The following is a 22,085-nucleotide window of genomic DNA, read 5'->3' as shown; positions in this document are numbered from 1 at the left end:
CCAAAAAGAAATGCCCAGAGCCCATTAGATTTACTACTGAATTCTACTTGACCTTTAAAGATGAACTACTACCAATACTCCTCAAACCACACCACAAAATAGAAAGGGAAGGAACACTACCATGCTCACTCTATGAAGCCAGTACTATATTCATACCAAAACTGGTCAAGGACAAAACAAAAGATTTATAGGGAAATATCTTTAATGAACATAGATGCAAAAATTCTCAGTAAAATACTGGCATACTGAATTCAACAACATGTCAAAAACATCATACACCATGATCAAGTTTGTTTTATTCCAGGGATGCAGGAATGGTTCAATGTATGCAAGTCATTAAATATAATACAGCACATTAATAGAAGTGAGGACAAAAATCACATGATCATCTCAATAGGTCCAGAAAAAACCTGATAGCAAATAATAGTGAAACACATCACATCTGTGTAGGACTAAGACACAAAAAATCACAGGATACTCTCGAGAGTCGGGGAAAAGGGAGGAATTGCAATAGAGGGCGGTTATACTGACTTAAGCACAATGCATGTACAGATATAATACCAAGGCAAAAATCCCAGGTCATGCTAAGAGGAAGTTAATAGCAGGAGGGGAGGAGTAAATGAGGATAAGGAGGGTGACCATCGTTGAGGTACTTTCTATACATGAACGAGTATGGAATTTCAAAGCCTGCTGAAGTCATTTCAAAAAGGGGAGTGAGAGAAAGGAAGATAAATGTAGAGAATGAACCAAAACAGGGAACAATGTATGTACATATGGAAATGTCACAATGATATAACTATCATATGCTAATAAAAATGTTAAAAAACAAAAAAGAACCAGGAGAGTCACAACTTCAATGGAAAAAGAAAGATCATTCACATACACCAATACTGAGATGGCTTGGGTGCCAAAATTATGTGATGGATTTTTAAAGCAGCAACAATAAAATCTCACTGGAGAGCAATTATAGACACTCTTGAAACAAATGGAAAAGCAACACATCTGAGCGAAGAAACAAAAGTTGTAAAAAGAACCAAATGGAAATTATAGAACTAAAAAATATAAGTGAAAATTTAAAAACCCTCCAGAGGAACTCAAGAACGGTAACACTGAAATTGAAATCTAGCTATTAAAGATATTTAATGCAACTAGAGAAAAAAGAACAATGGTTAGCAAAGCACAGCAGGGAGCACTGGAGAATGTGGGTCTCCTCAGAGACTGGGAAGGCCATGCTTATTGGCCTGAGTTAAAGGTTACACCAAGTACTTTCTTTCTTGGGGCAAACTCAGAGCTCACGACACCCCAGGCTCCCTGATGGTGGAGTTACTCCCAGGGATGAGGACCCAAAATCTGATGGAGCTAATGGTGTTGGGAAAGGGCTCATAAGGGCAGAAAGCACCAAATAATCATACTCCCTTAAAAGATCTGAGGAGGGCATAGAAGAGCCACTCCAGAGCCCAGCAGCAGCTGTGGGCCCTGGGGATCTTTGGAAAGTATACACTATGACTTAGACTTTTCTCTTTTTCTCCCTTAAAAGATCTGAGGAGGGAATAGAAGGGCCACTCCAGAGCCCAGCAGCCGCTGTGGGCCCTGGGGATCTTTGGAAAATACACACTATGACTTTGACTTTTCTCTTTTTCTCCCTTCTCACTCTCTGGCCAGGTTCACAAAGATAACAGTCTTTGGGTGACCCTTCTGCCTTCGTTTTTTATTTCTAACGTGTCTGTTTTTGATTTCAGGATCCAGTTCTCAGGCTGTGGTTACTCAAGGGTCTTCACTTTGTCCCCAGAAGGGGCAGTCACTCTTACTTGTGACTCTAGCACTGGAGCATCACCAATGGTCAGTAGGTCTCAATAGAAGCCTGGCCAGGCCCCAGGACACTGACTGACAATACAAGCAACAAATATCCTTGATGACCTGCCAGTCTCAGGTTCCCTACCGAGAGGCAAAGCTGCATTGATCACCTTGTGGGCCCAGCCTGAGGGTAAGGCTCAGTGCTACTGATACTACATTACAGCAGTACTCAGTAGAGTGAAACCTGGATAAAGAAACAAGATCGAAACCTATTCTTGGCCAAGCCTAGGTACAAATATCCTCGTGTGATGTCAGAATCACATGAATAGACATCTGAGTTCTCCAGGCAGGCTGAACACTTAGTATACATAGAAAGAAAAGTATAATAAAATGTCTTAATTGACTCTTATTCTCATTTCAGTCCTAAACAGGAGGATATCCATGAATGATCTGGGAAAAACAGGTCCACAAAACGAAGAATTCAATTATTTTATGCTCTCTAAAGAAAAATAACAATTGCATCAGATAATCTTGATTGTTCACTGGTGTCATGATGCAAAGATGTCCCCAGCACCACAAAAAAAGAAGTGAAAATATGAACATGTGGAAATCATATTGTTATTAATAAAACACTTTTGGTAATTTTTGTGGATTTGTGAACTCTGAGGGAGATGCTTGCCATTTTAAATAGGAACTTTGAGTACATTAAGACTGGTGTGTAATACACAAAATGGAAAAGAGGTAGTTTGATGGATGTGTTGCGAGGAAGCAGAATAAACTGAGCCATGAGGAACAGTTCATAGCCAACACCACACCAGAGGTTTCTGCCTGTGTTAGACAAGGGTTTCTCAGAAGCTCACATGCACACACAGACTCCAGGAATCTGGTAAAATGTGGATTCTCAGCAGGTCTGGTGTTGGATCTGAAATTCTGCTTTTCTGAAAGGTGCTCTCCCCTAAATATCAAAGTAAATGTTTGTCACTAAGTCATAAGAATAGTGTACAACATGAAGGGAAGTCATTTGCAGACAGTAACCAAAAAGAAATCTCTCACAGAGAGAATTAAAGACTTTTGAGTAAGGAGCTCATCAGCCTCTGTGGTGAGACTATCAGAGACAGCTGCTGAAATTCTGGAAGAGGCTCCATTGAAAAAAAAAAGCCCAGAGGGGAAAGTAAGCACACAACAAATCTCACCTTGACCTGGTCTCCCGCTAGCTCTTGCCTCATCACTCTGCTGGCTTCTCCTCTAGTCTTGATCCACGACTTCCCTTCTCAATCCTTGGGGTCTCTCCTTTTCTCCTCTGTGACCACCTCAGCTAATTCTGAGGAATCTTGGATAGTTTTTCAGACCTTCCCCTCAAAGTTGTCACTCACATTCCTTCTTCTTCAAACCGATCTAATCCCTTACTTCAAAGAAGCCCCAGGCCTAGTGCTGTCTTTCTCAACTCCATTAGTGTCTTTTATTTCTATTTCCCAACTTTCCCCCATTTCTAATGAGTTCAGTGAGCCACACAGTATACTAATTTATCATCCCAGGGCAGGTAGGGGTCAAGGCCCTGGTGCAGGCAGGAGACCCTGTCAGAACTACTCACAGACAGGATAGACCTGGGCCTTGGCAGCAGGGAGCACAGTGGACCTGGTGCAGAGGGGCCTGGGGGCTCTCAGCTAGTAAACTAATTATTGGTCTCTGCTCAGGGATTACTAAGCACAGCACTTGAGGCCTCTCTGGACCTCTGGGGAGCCTCAGACAAGGCCCAGCTCAGACCCACCTCTTCTAGAAATGACACCCAGGCATTGAGATGCACCTAGACCAAGGGAAGGGTTTGGCTGACTAAGAGAAGAGCAAATTTGCATGCAGGTCCCTCTCTCTTCTGGAGATCGAGGGTAGATTAGAGGGTAGCAGTATATGTCTGCTTCAACAGAGCTTTGGGTATCTGCACTCTGACCTGGACCTCACTCCTCCTCCCCTTCTGCCTTCACTGCACAGGTCAGGATGGTCTTCAGCATTTTGATGCTTAGCCCAGCTGAAACAACTTCCCACACTTATAACAGAAATGGCTTTTCTCTTGTCCCACCAAGAATAACATGTGTTTTCAGGGGCCCTCTTCCAGCCTGTGCTGACTTTGTTACTCTCTGCATCTGCTTCCCTGGGAGCTTTAATCAAGCTCATCTGAACCCCAATCAACAGAGTAAGGAAACAACCTACAGAACAGGAGACATTACTTGTGAACTATTCAACCAACAAGGGACTAATGTCCAGAATATGTAAGGAAGTCAAATAACTCAACAGTAAAAGGAAAGTCTGATTACAGAATGTCTAAATGACCTGAATGGACATCTCTCAAGAGAAAATACAAAAAGGACCAAAAAGTACTTGAAAAAATACTCAACAGCACTTACCCATCAGGGAAATGCAAATCAAAGCCACAGTGAGATTTTACTCACTCCAGTTACAATGGCTACTACAAAAAGACAGAAAATAACAAATGCTGTCAAGAGGAATGTAAATTAATTACAGCCATTATAAGAAGCAGTACATATGTTCCTCAAAAAACTAGAAACATAACTGCCACATGATCCAGCAATCCCTCTACTGGGAAATGAAGCTCGGCATTGAGGCTCATGCCTGTAATCACAGCTACTCAGGGCAGAGACAGGGAGGCGTGTGGTTCAGATGAGACCCCTTATCAGCCAAGAAGAATTTGGACATGGTGGCATCCTCCTGCCATCCTAGCTACCTGGGAAGTGTACATTGCTGTCCAGGCCACCTGAGCATTTAAAAGTGAGACGCTATTTGAAAAATAAAGCAGAAAAAGAGACTAGGAAGGTCAAAGAGGTCCTATCCGGGGTTGGCACCAGTGGGCGGTAAGGATGTAATGAAAGGCTGAAGGAGGCCGCATATTGGAGATACGAGGTACTCACATAAGAAAATGGGAAAATGAGACATGTTGAAACGATTCCAAGAATGGGCTGGGGGTGGGTAAAGAAGAATGATGGAGGGGGTGAATTCAACTACGATATATTGTAAGAACTTGTAAATGTCACAATGTACCCCTAGCACAATAATAATATAATAATAAAACAACAACTCAAAAAAAAAGTCTGTGGGCATGGCTCAAGGGGTAAAACATCTGCTTAGCAAGCAGAGGGTCCTGAGTTCAAACCTGAGTACTGCCAAAGTGGGAAAAAAAGGTAGGTGGCTAAAGCCGAGGGGAGAGTGTTGACTATTCAAATAGCTAGTAGACAGAATTTGTGAATGTTCCTAACACAAAGAAATGACACATAAAGCTAAAGACAGGCCAGCTGCCCAGACCTGATCATTAGACATTATTTACAGGTTTTGAAATGTCACACTGCACCCCATAAAATGTGTAATTACTACTTGTCAATTAAGAATAAAAAATATATTTTAAAACACATGGCTACATATAGTAACAGGCTGACATGATTATAGCTGCAGACCTAGATCTACAGGAGGGAAAGGATTTCTGTTTGCCTCTTCAGGATTTATAATCCAAGCAAGAATTTTTAATGGACCCATTTGGGTAAAAGACCATTTTTAATTTAATGATTCAACTCAGCTAAATTTATTGTTTTATCTTAAAATTTCCCTAAAATACATGTTACCTTTCTTACATAAGGACACCTGGATATAGATTCCAACTCTCTTTTTGCCTTTCTCAAAATTCTATTTACATTTTATTTTGTGTTTTGAAATGTCTTTTCTTTAACTTGATTGTTTAGGTTTCAACAAATACATGTTCCCTGTGTCCTAAAAATAATGTTCCTTCATTATAAAAGGACTGTGCTATAGTAGATTTCCTATATTCCATTTTTGGGGTTGTTTCCTTCTTTTGTGGTAGTGGGGACGGAACCCAGGGCCTCATGCTTAAGTGCTCTTACCATTGGTGCCAAGCCCCAGCCCTTTTGTTTGTATTTTGTTTTTGAAATAGGGTCTCACTAACTGTTCTAAGTAGCTTCAAATTCAAGAGCCTCTTGGCTCCACTTCTTGAGTAGCTGGGATCACAGATGTGTACCAACATGCCCAGCTCCTTGTTTTTGTTTTTTTTTAATCCACTTACAATTTGTCTTCCCTAGAAATTCTGACAGTCTGTTACATCTCTCCCAGATCCTGTATTTTTCTCTCCATTTCTGATTTCAAGGTCCCCTGAGGTGTGCTATTTTCTCTGTCCATTTATGAATTGCTTTACAAACCTGGGGCTCCTTGAGCAGTGATTATTGTGAATGTGGCAAGAGGACTGATCTGTTTTTTTCTGTTGCTATAGTTTTACATTTTCTAGAATGTTATGTAAAACATAGAGTATGCATCCTGTTTCATATGGCTTAATATAATGATTTGGATATGCACAAATCTGATCAATGTTCTTTCCTGGATATACTTACACTGAATGGATGTACCATTATTTGTTTATTCATTCATGTTAATAAGATACATGTTGTTTCCAGTTCGGGCTACTATATATGAACCTGGTAGGAAATCACAAACATGTCTTTGTGAACATTCGTTTTTATTATCCCAAGGTAAATTCTTCGAGTGAGACAGCTGTGTCATTTCATTTTGCATTCCTATCGACAATGTGATGAGAGCTCCAGATGTCCCTCATCCATGACAGGTTCTTTCTTTTAAATTGCAGCCACTCTAGTGGTGTGTACTGATAGCTCACCCAAGTTTTAATTTGAAATTTAAATTTATCAATATTTTCATCTTTCCCCCAAAGCAGAGCAAGCGCTACAGGAAGCTCTCAGTTATTTTCAGTTCTGCTCCAAATGCCCAACCTCACAACACCTAGACTCCATAGATGTCTTTCATTATTTTAGGTCCAGGTTGACAAGAACAAGTTTTCTATCTTCTGCCTTCCATCCCTTCTTCCTTCTTCTCTCTCCCTCTTTTTACCTTCCTTCCCTTTTGCTTTCTTTTCTTTTTGGTGGCACTGGGTTTGAACTCAGGGCCTCACTCTACTGCTTGAGCCTCTTTTCCAGCCCTTTTCTGCATTGGGTATTTTTGGGATAGGAGTCTCATGAAAACATTTCCAGGGCTGGCTTCAAACTGTGATCCTCCTGATCTCTGCCTCCTGAGTAGCTAGGATTACAGGCGTGAGCCACTGGCACCTGGCCCTTTAAAAATTCCTGTTCTTGGCTTCTCTTTATAATAAATCAGTAAAATTAATCTCTTTATTATTTCCAGTATCTCTTGTACCACTCTCATTAATTGATTCCGTTCAAGTATTTACTCAAGACTTACTATGAGTTAGGTGACACTCTAGGAGGATATGTCACCTAGAGGATACAGAGAAATGCCCTCATGAAGAATATATTATAAACAAAAACAAGTTACTTTGTATTCTAGAAATTGATAGTTCTATGGATAAAAAATAAAGCATAAAATGGGAAGAAGCAGTGATGTGGAAATACAATTTAAAACAATCTGATCAGCATAGATCACACTAAAATGATATTTGAGCAAAGACTTGAGGAGGTGGAAGTTATGTGGGACATTAAGGACCATTGTAAGTCTTTTGGTTCAACAAAAGCATTTGCCTAGCATCACAAACACACACACACACACACGCACGTTCACTAATTTTGAGTCATAGTGGTTAAGTATTCAGTCAATGCTTTTTCTATAGTCTGTGCATTTCCATAGGCATCTGTTTACTTTTGAGAGCAATCCATGGGATATCCGCTATTCAGACTAGAAAGGTGCAGGAAGAGGCACCAAAGTCCAAGGCTTAGGCTGTGTTACTGCTGGTGAATTTAAGTAGGGGGAAATGATCTCTCCTGGAACAGAACCTGGGTTTTATGGTAGATTCTACCCCCTTCTGTTGTTTTGCCCTATTTGAGTAAATATAGGCCCCAGCAGAATCTCCCTTTATCTCCTCCTGAGCTTGATATTTACAACTTGTTTATCTTTTTTCTTATAAACATAGGACCTAAAGGGGCACGTGGAAGAGAGAGGTGCTCAAGCCCCATGTCCTGTGTCTGTGGGGAAAGAACAAGCAGCAAACTCCAGGTAGAGAAAAAAAGAGTTAAGAGCCAAATAAATCACAATCTCTCAATCTCTCTCTTTCTTTGAAAATGTCTTCTGTAAGTCCCATGAGAGGGCTCTCCACTTTCACTGTGGACTACTGGCCTCGTTCTCCCTTTCCTTTCATTTTATCCAGGATCCTCCAATCTACATTCATATCAATCCGTATTTAGTGTTTTCCAAACCAAAAGTATGCTCCTAACTCTAGTCCCTCCAAAAATCACACAGCATCTAAAACATCAAATCCAAATTCCTAATTGAGGCATTTGCATACCTTCTCAGCCCCACCCTGTGGCCCAGTCAAGTCACCTTTAGTTATTCAGACAACACTTTTTCCTTGTCTCTAATCCTTTATATAGGATGACGTCTCATCCAGAATGCATCACTGAACTAACTGAACACTTCAGCATCTCCACCGTATCCGTCCATATGTTGGCCTTTTTCAAATACCAAATTTTATTCAGGTTTAACCTTGATCACTCCAAGCAGATTTACCCTCACATAACTCAGGTGTCACAAAAACGTACTTTCTTTTATGCAGTACTGGGGTTTGAACTCAAGGCCTATACCTTGAGCCACTCCACCAGTCCTTTTTTGTGTTGAGTATTTTCGAGAGAGGATCTCACAAACTATTTGCCAGGGCTGGCTTCGAACTGCAATTCTCCTGATCTCTGCCTCCTGAGTGGATAGGATTATAGGTGTGAGCCACTCACAGCTGGCCTCAAAAGAAAAAGCATAATTTTTTCTGACCTGTATTTTTACACTTGCTATCTAAATTTTTCCAGTTTATTTTCTCAATCAGTTTCTAAAATCCAGGAGGATAGGAATTTTCCAATTCGGCTTGTGTTTGGTAAGTAATCATTTCTAAAAGTTGAGTGAATGAATGAATGAATATTGAAATCCTTTTGGTTCTAAAGGATCTATTTATAGCATTATCTCCATGACTGGAATCATCCACCATTTCCTATACACAGGAAAACCCAATCATAACCTCACATTTCAGAAGTGGGCTAGAGGTACTTGTGCTGTTGGACTACAAACGCTGTCATGACAGGAACTGTGCCATTCTGTTCTCTGGCATATTCTTCCTGGAATCTAGAAGAATGCCCCTAACACAGGAGCCAATTAGCTCTTACTGAATGAGTGAACCCAGACAGGAATGCTTATTTGATCACAGGTTCTGATAAACTCATTAATTGTTCTATTTAAGTAGACAACTCTGCCCACAGGTGTGAATAAAGTCCAGGACTAGGTTGTGAATCTTGAGCCTCTGTAAGAACATTTCTTTTGTTACCATACTCAAAATATCTTACAGTGTCTAAGATAAAAGGACCTCATCAGAAATGAGTGGTCAGTGTCTGTGAGTAATCTCAAATATTTGTCTCATTCCTCCAATCTTCTTGTATTTCTGCCACTGTTGGGAGTAAACGTGTATTATTTTTGTTTTGTTTCCATGATAAAATGTTTTGACAAAACTATAGAAATGAAGACTAGGTCAGTGATTGCCATGGGGCAGGGATAAGAATGTAGCATAAGTACATAAAGGTGAACATGAAGTGATCTCTTTGTGGTGCTAGGACAGTTCTGTTTTGGTGATGGTGGTGATTGCATTGACCTAGACATGGGATAAAATTTCACATAACTGCACTCAAATACACACAGAAAAAATGCATGTAAAATATTGTGAAAACTGGGTAAGGTCTGTAACCTTATACTATAATTATTTAAAACTTGCTATGAGTCTATGATTATTTTAAAATAACATTTATTTAAAAAGTGTTTTTCCTGACTGAAGGTCGTGTGAGGGTGGTCAGGCCTGGTGGATGGTGTGCACTGTGCTAGCTTGCGACTTCCTGGGATAACCCAGGTGAGATGGAGCCACTGTGGTCCTGAATTCAGGGATTCCCTAATTTACAAAGAACATGACTGCAAGGCTCTCACCAAGGAGGAGAAATATGAGCAGGCGCTCAAGAAAACTCAGGTCATCAAATGGCCCCAGCGACGTAAACAAGCTCTGTGTTTGCAGACCCAGTGGTTGGTAAGTTCACCAACATGATGATGAAAAGAGGGAACAAAGTACTGGTCAGATCCCTCATGATTCAGACTCTGGAAGCTGTGAAAAGGAAGCAGTTTGAGAAGTACCACTCACAGGTAGCACTGAAATGTGATCAAGTTGGAAAGAGTTGCTGAAATGGGCCCTATATCTATTAAGAAAACAACAAGCATGACTTTGAGACACTTTACATTTACCTGAACTTCATAATCTGTGAACACTTGTTGAGGAATGGAAAACTACTCAGTTTCAGAGTTTGTATATGACAAAGTCTAATGGCCATTTACCTGTCTAAAATAACAATAACTCACACAGAAATATCTATCCTCTTCTAAAAAGTGCCAGCTTCAGCTGTCATAGTTTAATAACTTATTGTTATATAAAAAGTGAAATGCACACTACTGGAAACCTTCTTGAAAAGCCATTAAAATGTGCCAAGAAAAGTTAATGAAACTTTTTTTACATAAAGACCAACTTCATCTAATATTCTCATCAAGGTAAATTAAATTAGAGGTCTAATTTTAGTTCCAAGACAAAAAATACATATAAAAATTTGAAGGTAGTAAAACTACCAAGGTATTTCTACAGTATGGAGTATCCCCCAATTACTATAGAGATTAAAACCAATTTCAACCAAAATTCATGTGGGCTAGAGAAATCCAGTGATTTTTTAAATACATGGGAATGCCCAAAACTAGAATAGCCCTAGTAATCTTGAAACTTTCTATAAAGTTACAGTAATTAAGACTATATTGATCTATGTAAGGATAGACAAATGAGATCAGTGGGATATAATAAAGACTTCAGACATAAACTGACACATGTACAATGATTTAAGTTTCAACAAAATTGACAATGGAATTCAAAGAGAAAAAAATTTTTTTAGTGAATGGTACCAGAGTAACTGGATATTTGGGAGGAAAATGCTAACTGTGACTTCCTATCTCACATCATAAACAAAATTAACTCAAGATGGATTAAAGACTTATATAAGAAAACTAAAACAGTAAAACTCCTAGAAAAAGTTAAGACAAGAAAGTATCTTCATGACCTTGGAATAGAAAAGACACAAAGATGCCAAGAACAAATTGATTGGACTTCACAAAAAGTAAAACTTCTTCTCAACAAAAGATTCTAGTAAGAAAGTGAAAAGTAAGCTATAAATTGTAGGAAAAAATAATGGAAGTTGAAAAGCTATTTGTCAGTTGAATAAAAGAATGGAATATCAAAGAAGAACTAATACCAACTTTCTTTTAATTATTCTGAAAAATAGAACAGGAAGTCTTCCAAAAACAATTTATGAGGCTAGCATACCATGATACCAAAACCAGGTAAGCAGAACAACAACAACAAAAACTCCACAAAACTACAGGCAATATTACCTACGAATACAGATGTAAAAATCCTCTACAAAATACTAGCAGACCAAATCCATAGACTATTCACTGTGATTAAATGGGATTCATACCAGGAATGCAAAGATGGCTCAACATATGCAAGATAGTTCAATAAACATGATATCCCACATAAACAGAATGAAACATAAAAACCATTATGATCATCTCAATAAATGAAGAAAAGCCATTTGATAAAATTCAATGTCACTTCATGATAAAAAAAAACCCCGAACAAAGTAGATATAGAAGGAATATACCCTAACCAAATAAAGCCATTTATAATAAGTTAACAGTTAATATTATTCTGAATAGGGAAAAGCTGAAAGCTTTCTCTTGAAGATGTAAAACACGACAACAGTGCCTAACTTTTACCACATTTATTCAACATAGTACAGGAAGTCCTAGCCAGAGCAATCAAGCAAGAGAAGTAAATAAAGAGCATCCAACTCAGAAAAGAAAAAGTTAAACTGTCACTATTTGCAGATGCCATGATCTTAATATGGAAGACCCCAAAGGCTCCACCAAAACACTATCAGAACTAATAAGCAAATACAGCAAAGTTGTAGGGTACAAAATCAGTATGTAAAAATCAATAATGTTGCTATATGCCAATAGCAAGTTAACTGAAATAGAAATTAAGAAAGCAGTCCAATTTATAATAGATATAAAAATTAAATACCTAGCAGTAAATTTAACCAAAGAGAGGAAAGATCCCTATAATGAAAATTATAAAACATTGATGAATGAAACTGATGAAGACTCAAAAAATGGAAAACATCCCTCATTTGAGGATTGGAAGAATATTATTAAGTTATCTATTATGCCCAAAATAATCTACAAAATCAATGCAATTTTGATCAAAATATCAATGACAAGGAATTAGAAAAAGCAAAACTAAAATTTGCATGGAACTACAAAAAAACCAAAACCATTTTCAGCAAAAACAACAAAGCAAGAGGCATTATACTACTTGACTTCAAAATATACTGCAAAGCAATAGCAATCACAATGCTTGAAAGTGGCATAATTACAGATCCATTGACGAGCAGAACAGAGTAGACTTTGTGGAAGTACCCCCATGCGTCTACAGTTAACTGATTTTTGACAAAGGTGCTGAGAACATGCGCTGTGGAAAGAACAATCTTTTCAATAAATGGTGCTAGGAAAATTGGACATCCACAAACAGAAGAAAGAAACTGGACCTCTATCTCTCATCAGTTACAAATACCAACTCAGAACGGAATAAGACTTAAATATAAGATCTGAAACAGAATCCACTAGAAAAAAGCATAGGGAAATGCTTCAGAACATTGCAATGAGCAAGAGTTTTAGGACAAGACCCCAAAAGCACAGGAAATAAAGGCAAAGAGACATGGGATTACATCAAACTAAAAAGCTTTTACACAACAAAACAATCAACAGAATGAAGACACAACCTATAGAAGGGAAGGAAGTATCTGCAAACTTTATATCTGACAAGGGGCTAGTATCTAGAGTACATAAATAACTCCCAAGATTCAACAGCAAAAACAAAAACAAAATAAAAGACCCAAATAACCCAATTACAAGTGGGCAATAAACCTGAGTAGACATTTCTCAAAAGAAGACAAACAAGTGCCAACAGGTATATGATAAGTAGTCATTATGGAAACACACATCAAAACCACAATGAGATATCCCCTCACCCTGTAAGGATGGCTATTATCAAAAAGAATAAAGAAAGCAAATGCTGGAAAGATGTGGAGAAAAGAAAACCTTGTACACTGTTGGTGGGAATATAAATTTGTACAGTTGTTATAGAAAACAGGACAGAGGTTCCTCAACAAAAAATTAAAACTAGTACCATATGAATCTAGCAATCTCTCTGAGTACACAAAAGGAATAAAATCAATGTTGAAGAGACATCTATACTCCCATGCTCGTTGCACCAATATTCACAATAGCCAAGAAATAGAAACAATCTAAATGTCCACCAACACTTAATGGATAAGAAAAATGTGGTACACATACAAATAGAGTACCATTCAGACATTAAAAAATGAAACTGTATGACTTTCAAAACATGGGTGGAAATGCATACCATTATGCTTAATAAAACATGTTAGCACAGAAAGACGAGTAACTACATGATCTCACATGTGCAATATAAAAACATTGATGTCACAGAATTTGACAGCAGAATTGTGGTTACCAGAGGCTGGAGAGAGTAGGGATGCAGAAGAATGGGGAAAGGCTTATCAATAGGTACTAAGTTACAATTAAATAGGTATACTATTGACCAGTAGGGCGACAACAGATGACAATAATGTATTGCATATTTTTAAAAGCCAGAAGAAATGATAAATGGGATGATAGATTATGTTTAACCCGATTTAAACATTAGGCCATGTGTACATGTATTGAAACTTCACATGGTGCCACATTAATGTGCAGTTTTAAATAAACTTAAATAATAAAAAATGGAAGATTACCCACCCTTCCTGCTCAGCATCACCATTCATATTCTCTTGAGAAATGCAGCACAGGCCCTATGCATTCCCTCAGAGGTTGAGCAGTTTGAAACTCAGGATTTCAAATTTAAGGGGTTCTGAATTCACTGGGCTGTGTAAAAGGCCAAACTCAGATAAACTCAAAGGTCACAATCTCCCCAACTTGTCTTCTTGCAATGGTGTTGCTTTCTGAGCTGAGGACAGGTGAGAGAAGTGGAAAGCCAGATTTGTACCACACACAAACCTTTCATCCTGGAGGAAAAACAAGAGCCAGCAAAGCACTCAGCATCAGCCTGTGCTGCCAGTGAGTCGCTGGGACACTGGTCTGTGGCCTGGACTCCTTTTCTCTTCTTCCTACTTCTTGCTTACCACCCAGGTTCATGAAGATTTCAAGAGACTGGCCTTTGGAGTGATCCCTCTGCCATTGTCTCTCATTCCAAAAATGTATCTTTTTTTGGTTTCAAGATACAATTCTCAGGTTATGGTGACTTGAATTTAGTTTGGATCTGGGGAGTGTTCTCCAAAATCTCATGTATTAACGTGTTGGTCACCAGCTTAGGGCACTACTGAGAGGTAATGGAAACATTAGGAGGTGGGGCTTAGTAGAAAGCAGTTATGTCACTGGAGAAGAAGGGGCCCAGTCCCTTCTCTCTTTGCTTCCCAGCCACCATGAAGTGAGCAGCTTTGCTTCATCATGCACACCCCACCATGATGTTCTGCCTCACATAAACCCAAAAGCAATGGAGCCAGCTGACCATACACTCAAACCTCTGAAACCAGAGCCAAGATAAATCGTTTCTTTCCTGTATGTCTCAGATATTTTGTCACAGCAACCAAAAGCTAACTAACACAGGAGCTCAATGATACCATGGAGAGGAGAGTCACTGGAAGTCACCAATGGTCACTATCCATACTAGTTACAGTAGAAAGCTGGATGAGTCCCCAGGACATGGATTCATGGAACACAAAATAAACACTTGTGGTCCCCCTCCTTCTTTAAGCTCATCACTGGGGACAAAGTTGCCCTAACCATGTCAGATAAGGCTGCACTAGTTAGGTTTTCTCAAGTAGTATGAGTTAGCAATTATGAAACTACATAATGTTCTTTAGCCTATTAGAAATTAGCAAATAAGAGGGCATATTATGACTAATGAGGACTATTTTTTTCTCACAAAAAAGAAGGAAGATATAATGTGAAGAATAGGTTAGAATGAATCTAGGTTTGTTGGAATTAAATAGAGGCTATCAGTATCGACCTCTTTCTAGATAGATATGGGGAAACTACATATACAGTATACATTCAGAACCCAGTGAGGGGATTCTTTTATAAGGCTAAAGTATTAGATATAAAAATTCACATGTAATGTTTATGTCATCACCACCAGGAATTGATCTCAGTATACCAGAACCTAGAAGGAAAGTTTCATACTTTCTCTTGAGCATGTTGGCTCTTCTAAGTAAAAGAAATTCTAGATATAGCCTTATGTTGAGACCACAGGTCTAAGCAAGTTCCGATCCAGATTTCCAGGGAGAATATTATGTATATACCATGCTATAACCTGTTGTTGCACCTGTCAGTGGTGTGTGTGTGTGTGTGTGTGTGTGTTTCACTGGGGGTCAAACTCTGGGCCTCGCATATACTAGACAAGTGCTAGACAACTGAGCTACATCCATAGCCCTACTGGTGTATTTTAACTGCCTATCTACCCATTTAGACATGGCTGTCTGCCCTGAGAATCCTATAATGGCTGGTTTATTACTGACTCCAAACACTACTACCACCTCTATTCATGAAACTGCAGGTTCTCCTACTGAAGTATGTTCCCCATCCCACTTCATGCTTGACCATGTGTTCACTTTGGGCAGTAGGATGTTAGTGAACCTTATACTAGTTCAAGTTTGACTTGGAACCTTTATTGGAATCTGGTTGAGTAAAAGGCTCCTGTTTTTTGTAGTAAGGAGATGACATTCCGGGAGATTATATCTTATCAATTATCTTTCTTCCTTTTCAGGGCTATCTCAAAGCAAAGGAATCAGGACACATGAAGAGTCCTCCATTTGGAGTCCTGGATAGGACAATGGACAATTTTGATCTTCAAAAAAACCATCATTAGTTTGGCTTTAAGAAACCAGCAGCTAGGTGCTACTGAAAAGGTAAGGGAGGGTGCTACCTGGTAACAGAATAGCTCCACACCTCAATCTGAAACTATGTTTAGTTTTAGTATGTGAGCTTTCAGAAAGTCAGTTGCCATTCCACCTGTGTTGCATTTCATATTTTTATGCACTTCATGTAATTCGTGAGAAACCGCTGTGGCTAATCTGAGGACTTATGATTTTATCATACTCCATCAGTTCGGTTGCAGTGTTTATATCTGGAACTTAGGGTGTACATAAATATGTGACTGTCCTGATTAGTGTGCTTCATCCGAGAAGCACCAACACAACACTAAGAGATGTTCTCCAAGACTGCAGAAGCAAATTCTTTACTATTGTGTTTTATTGGTAGAGAGCACTGAAGAGCTAAAACTATATGCCATATGTGTCAAATTTGAAAGCGACTGTATTAATCAACACTTTCCTGAAGCTGTTAAAAACTATGGCTTATTTTTGGTAATCTTTTCTGCTTTTTGTATTATTAATAACTTTACTCATCAAATTACCTTCAAGAAATCATTGTTGCAATATTTAAAAACAACCTATGTGTACCAAGTTCATTTTCTAAATGAGGAATATAATTAATGAACTATTTTAATGAAAATCAAGAAGTCTGCTTCTTAGAAAAGGTAAATCAGAGCCAGGTGCCTGACAGTGGCTCACACCTGTAATCCTAGCTACTCAGGAGGATCGCAGTTTGAAGCCAGCAAATAGTTTGCGAGACCCTCTCTCAAAAAAACCCTTCACAAAAAAGGGCTGGTGGAGTGACTCAAGATACAGGCCCTGAGTTCAAGCCTCAGTACTACAAGAAAAAAAAAGGTAAATCAGAAACATTGATAAAACGATGACAAATCTGAGGAAGGGAAGTATCTTTTATAAAATGAAAGGAAATAGGATTCTAAATAATGAAGATAATATTCTACCCCAAGTGCACTGCTTTCGCTTAAAGGAAGGAAGGTTTGTTTTGTCTTGCAGTACTGGGGATTGAATCCAGGATCTTGTGCATGTTAGGGCAACTGCTCTACCGCTTGAGCCATGTCGCCAGCTGCCCTTTTTTATTTTGTGACACAGAGTCTTGTGGTATAGCTCAGACTAGCACCAAACTTGTATTCCTCCTGCCTCAGTCCCGAGTAGTAGGATTACAGCTTCACCATGACTGGCTTAAGAAAGGTTGGTTTCTAATAAGAAAGTTGTGAAGGCAGCCAAGCAAAACCTTGAGTCAGTGAAGAAAAAGTAAGTAATTGTCTCAATATATGTTGTAAGCTATCCAATAAAATAAAATAATTCTCTTTAAGAATCCTAAAAATGGAAATAGTAATTCCTTAAGCAATATACTCATTATCTTTAATAGTAAATCATTTTCCATTAAACCAAGAACAAGAGGCCTATTAAATCCACCATATATATCATTGAGTAGACGTTCTGGCCAATGAAATAAGACTAAAAATAAATGCAACCAGCAGTAGTTACTAAATAAAAATTAAATAGAACTAAAAATGTATCACATTATTGGTGGAAAGAAAACAGAGCAAAAAAAGTTTTTCACAAAACATTTTATTACTATAATTGTTATTTTACTTAGCATTGTTCACAACATTAATAAAATAAATTTCATCTGGAAGAACAAGCAGCAAAATAGACAAAATTCACAAAGGGTAATAAAATAGTAATCTGGACAGATATCCAATATATTTGTAAACAAAACAAAGTGACATTGCTTTAAAAAATATAGCGCTATGAATACAAAAACAGAAAACTTCTGAAAGACTCAACTTACAATATTAATTTTCTTTTGGTTGTAGGCACAGAAATTGACTCAAGATAGCTCAATTCTAAGACAGAAGCAAAGCCCTTGACAATGATTTCTTCTCAGCTTTTTAGTGACTATATAGAAAACAGCTGAACTGTAGAGGAAGCAAATTGCCTTTAGAGAGAAGGAATAAGTAAGGCTTTAAACAGCAGAGATTTCTAGTTACTTACTCTAAGAACCTTGGTGAAACTCAATGAATCAAAGGTGAGGTACAAGTCATGCAGACCTGGGGAAAGAACATTCCAAGAAAGAGAAAAGCATGTGCAGCCTTTGAATCAGAAGAGATGTGACTTACTTCAGAAATAACAAGGCCAGTATGTCAAAACAGTGCATCAGCAGAGAATAAGGTAGTAAAGCAAGGCAGACAAAGAAAGCAGGAGGTAGCCAGGGGCCAGACCACGAGCTTATAATTAGCAATAAATGACAATTTGTACTCCTTAGGAGCAAGCGCTAATGAAATATCACTTAACACTAAGCAATCCCTCAAACATAGAACTAAAATAGTTCTTATTTTTCAGTAGAAACAGAGTATACAATAATACTCTGTTGATTTAGTTACACACAGTACAAGTTTCCACCAGAACACACTGGATAAATGCATACATTTTCTACACCTGAAGAAAGGGTTTGGGATCAAATTTTAGCAATGTGCCTTGGCCTAAGTAAAATAACTGAAAAGGCCTAGTAAAATCTCCAATGTGCAAATGAATCAGTCAATCAAGCATGAAGTAAACAAATACAACAGAATCTACTCACAACCACTTCTCTGTAACCCTTCCTTCCTCAACTCTAATGAGGATGCCACGGTCTGATGATTATCTCTTTCCAGCTCTCTGTGAAAACAGAAAATTTAACTAGATTGAAGTAGCCCAGGGTAGCCTGGAACTCATGATTCTCCTGCCTCAGACTCCCAAGGGCTGGGATGACAGGTATACTCCACCATTCCTGGTGAGATAAGGTACCTTTAAGGGAAGGAATGAGAAAAGTAGAGATGTTTACAACCAGTGTGCTAGATTCCTTGACTGGAACAGAGCGATGGTGCTCTCTTGAGGATGGAGGAACAACAGATGGCACCAGACCCAGAAAGACAACCCTGGGAACTCACAAAAGCAGTAGAAGCTGCTGATGTTTAGGAACCAATATTCAGAAACTATATTTGATGCTTGGGAAGGGCAAGGAAAGAAGGTCCCTCTACAGTATAGTGATATATCAAATAGCACAATATATCCAATGAAGGATAACTCTAAACCTTAGTACTTAGTAAGTCTTAGAGTTAACAACAGGACATTCCTTGCACACTGGTGCACTTCAAGTAAGACCCAAACAGTGATAGTGTGATCAACTGGGAAATAATACATATAACAAAGAAAAAACTATTAATTTATACACTCACATCCAAAGCAATATACAAAATTTCAAGCTTCACAGTGCTCAATTACCTTTAGATACACGTTTACCAAAAAACATAAGGACAGGTCTTATACTGGGTTTAATTTTAATCAGCTGCCCTGGGCTATTTTTGTCCACTTTAACCACTGTTCTTGGACAAGCCCCCATTGCAGATTAACAGCAGCAGAACTGAATTTAGCACAGGCCATGAACTAGAGATACCATTTGTTTGGCCATTCTCAGTTAAAATGTGGGTCCGGTGTAGTTTAGACTATAGATGCCAGTGCTTCTTTCTCTATAGTAACACAGCATTGTCACTGCTGCAGTTAAGAGGAAGATGGCCTGTTCATTCTCCACTAATGGCTAGTGAAAGGGAGGGGAGTAAATCCGTTTTCTCATTAGATCATTCAAGAGGAAGTCCATTGGCACCAGTTCCCATTCTGTTAATTACTGTTGCTTCTTCATATGAAGCTAAAGCTATAGTGCAGAGAATCTTCACAAACTCAGGCATTTTACAAGAATGGTTTTGCTTCTTTGATGTTCTTCCCTTAGGTAAACGCACTATGGAGTAGTGTTTCTTCTGCCTTGGCTCCAATATTAGAGTGAACGTGTGCCTATCTCTCATTGGGACAAGGAGCCACTGCTCTCCCTTGACTAACCAGTGCCTTCCTGATCTCCATTCATACCATACCTAGGCTTTCAGAACCAGGTGATTTTATGCCAGCAAAGAAGCACTTCTGAGAGTTCGTGAGCAAACTGGCCAGGAAATAACAAAGTCACTCCAGTCTGATTAGTGTTAATAATGAAATCTGTAATACGTGGAAAATAAAATTAAATACTTCAAAAGCTGTACAAATTCATTATGTAGAACTTCCAAGCTTATGAGTAATATGAAATACCAAAATAATAAATAGGTTTCCACTTATGTTTTTCCTTTCTCTCATTCAAACATATACACACAAACACTTTTCATGTGTTGAGCTAGTTAACATGAAAACTAGGTAATATATCTTAAATACCTCAAAATTCAATCAAACAACACTGCAGAAGCTGGGAACGTGACTCAGTGGTAGAGGACTTGCCTAGCATGTTCCCCAGCACTGGGGGAAAAATACTGCATTATCATGAACTTAAAAAAAAATTCATTAGTTTCACTGTTTTTGATGCTACTGACTGATGTATTGTTTGCATTTTTTGTTTCTACAGGAGTTATTTCGATTGAAGTATTTGCTTTGGGTTGGTCAAAACTAGAATTAATGTAGCTTTTTTAAAATTCTACTTTTAGACTTGGGGGAAGATAGTTCACAGTCAGTTGTGCTCACAGTAATGGATGCTATGTTTGCTGACTCAGACTGAACAGGTCCGAGTGACACTTGAATAATGACTTTTGTCTCAGGAGGCAATCCTTCTAGTTGCTTAGGCTTCTTAAACATTTGATGACACTGGGTCTTATGTTCCATTTTCTCCTTGAAAATTAAGAACTGAAGCCAACATTTAGAACACTGGTGAACACTCCTTTCCCAGTGTCCCCTATAATGACACATGTATGGTGTTCCAGCTTTGAATATTTTGAGACAAAATGGACAAAGCAGATTTTTAGTGTTCACATGGCACTTTGTGAAATGTGCTTCCACATTGGCAAAGGCTGATGACCTATAATTGCAAACCTGGCACACACAGGGCATCTCCCCAGGCTTATGATTGTCCTTCATGTGTTGTAAGAGAACCTGATCTGTTTCAAATGACAACTCACAGATTTTACAGATAGAAGAGGGCTCCTGGGTAGTGTGCACACTGTCAACATGAAGTTCTAGCTGGAAGAGAGTGGGAAACTGGCGGTGGCAGTGCTGGCAAGTGGTGGGGTTTTCCCAGCTGTTACTCCTCTGCTTCTCGAGTTCCAAATAACGCTTTACGTGATTCATAAACTTAACATTTTTTAGAAATTTCAAGCAGCATAGGCATTTAAAGGTTGCATAAGTCTTTGGTTTTGGCTGCCCATCTCCTTTATAATGTCCATAGTAAAAGTCACTCAATAACATAATTAGATTTTCTTTTTTGGGATCAGCGTTCTTGTTCGGACTTGCTGGACTTGAAAAGTCTATTTTTGTCAATCCATTTTCCCTATCAGGATTTAAATCTGTGGGCTTGAGATGGGCACTGTCCTTTGGAAAAGCTGTTGGACAAAGTACTCATTCTAAACATGGCTCAATGAGGCAGGAACATCACCGAAGGGTGTACTTTGCTGAGGACTCACTGTATGAAAAATGCCCGAAGGGGACAAAGTTGAAGAACATCCCTCTATGATTCCATCACTGGGTTCAGGCCTTTGAGGATTTATGCTATTTACTTCAGAAGTGGAACCTCGCTTTGCTGTACAAGGACTTTCATTCACGTCTCCTACTGAAAGTCCTGCCCTTACTAGATGATGCAATGAACTTGTGAATGTAACCACAGGAGAACATAACTCTGAAGATCTAGCAGGCACGACTTGTGGTGAATTATCTTTATAATCAGGTATAGATAAAGGCCCAATAATAGGACTGTTGATCTTGATTCAGATGGAGATGCTGGCAAGACAATCACTGTTTCTGATGTGGAGGCCATAGGACTTGTAGGCTGCACTCTGTGAGCATTTTTTTTCCTAAGACGGCCATACTTTTTTCTCCTTGAACATGAACCTGGGGTGACTCTGTTCAAAATGTTTGAAACCACTGGTTTTGAATTTGAAGTTACCCCAACAAAGACCAGCTCAGCATCTTCACTTACACATTCCACCCCAACAAAAATCAGTTCAGCATCTTCATCATCTATTTCTTTGGTTTCTTTTAATCTCTTCTCTGGTTCTGGATTTTGTTCTTCCTCAGATAACAAACATGGTTGTTCCATTTTTTACACTTTTCATTCTAGAAAAGTGTGGTCACAAGTTCCAGTGCTTCATTTACATAAACTGCCAC

General features: G+C 38.7%; 1 pseudogene; it reads right to left on the bottom strand.

Annotated features, from left to right (window-relative positions):
* Nucleotides 1–22,085, bottom strand: part of LOC141418860 (zinc finger protein 280B-like) — a 56,097-nt pseudogene that overhangs the window by 13,830 nt on the left and 20,182 nt on the right.

The sequence above is a fragment of the Castor canadensis genome, chromosome 18 (genome assembly GCF_047511655.1).
Source record: "Castor canadensis chromosome 18, mCasCan1.hap1v2, whole genome shotgun sequence".
In the NCBI taxonomy this organism is placed as follows: domain Eukaryota; kingdom Metazoa; phylum Chordata; class Mammalia; order Rodentia; family Castoridae; genus Castor; species Castor canadensis.
Note: the sequence above shows the minus strand (reverse complement) of the source record. Positions and strands in the feature narration are given on the sequence as shown.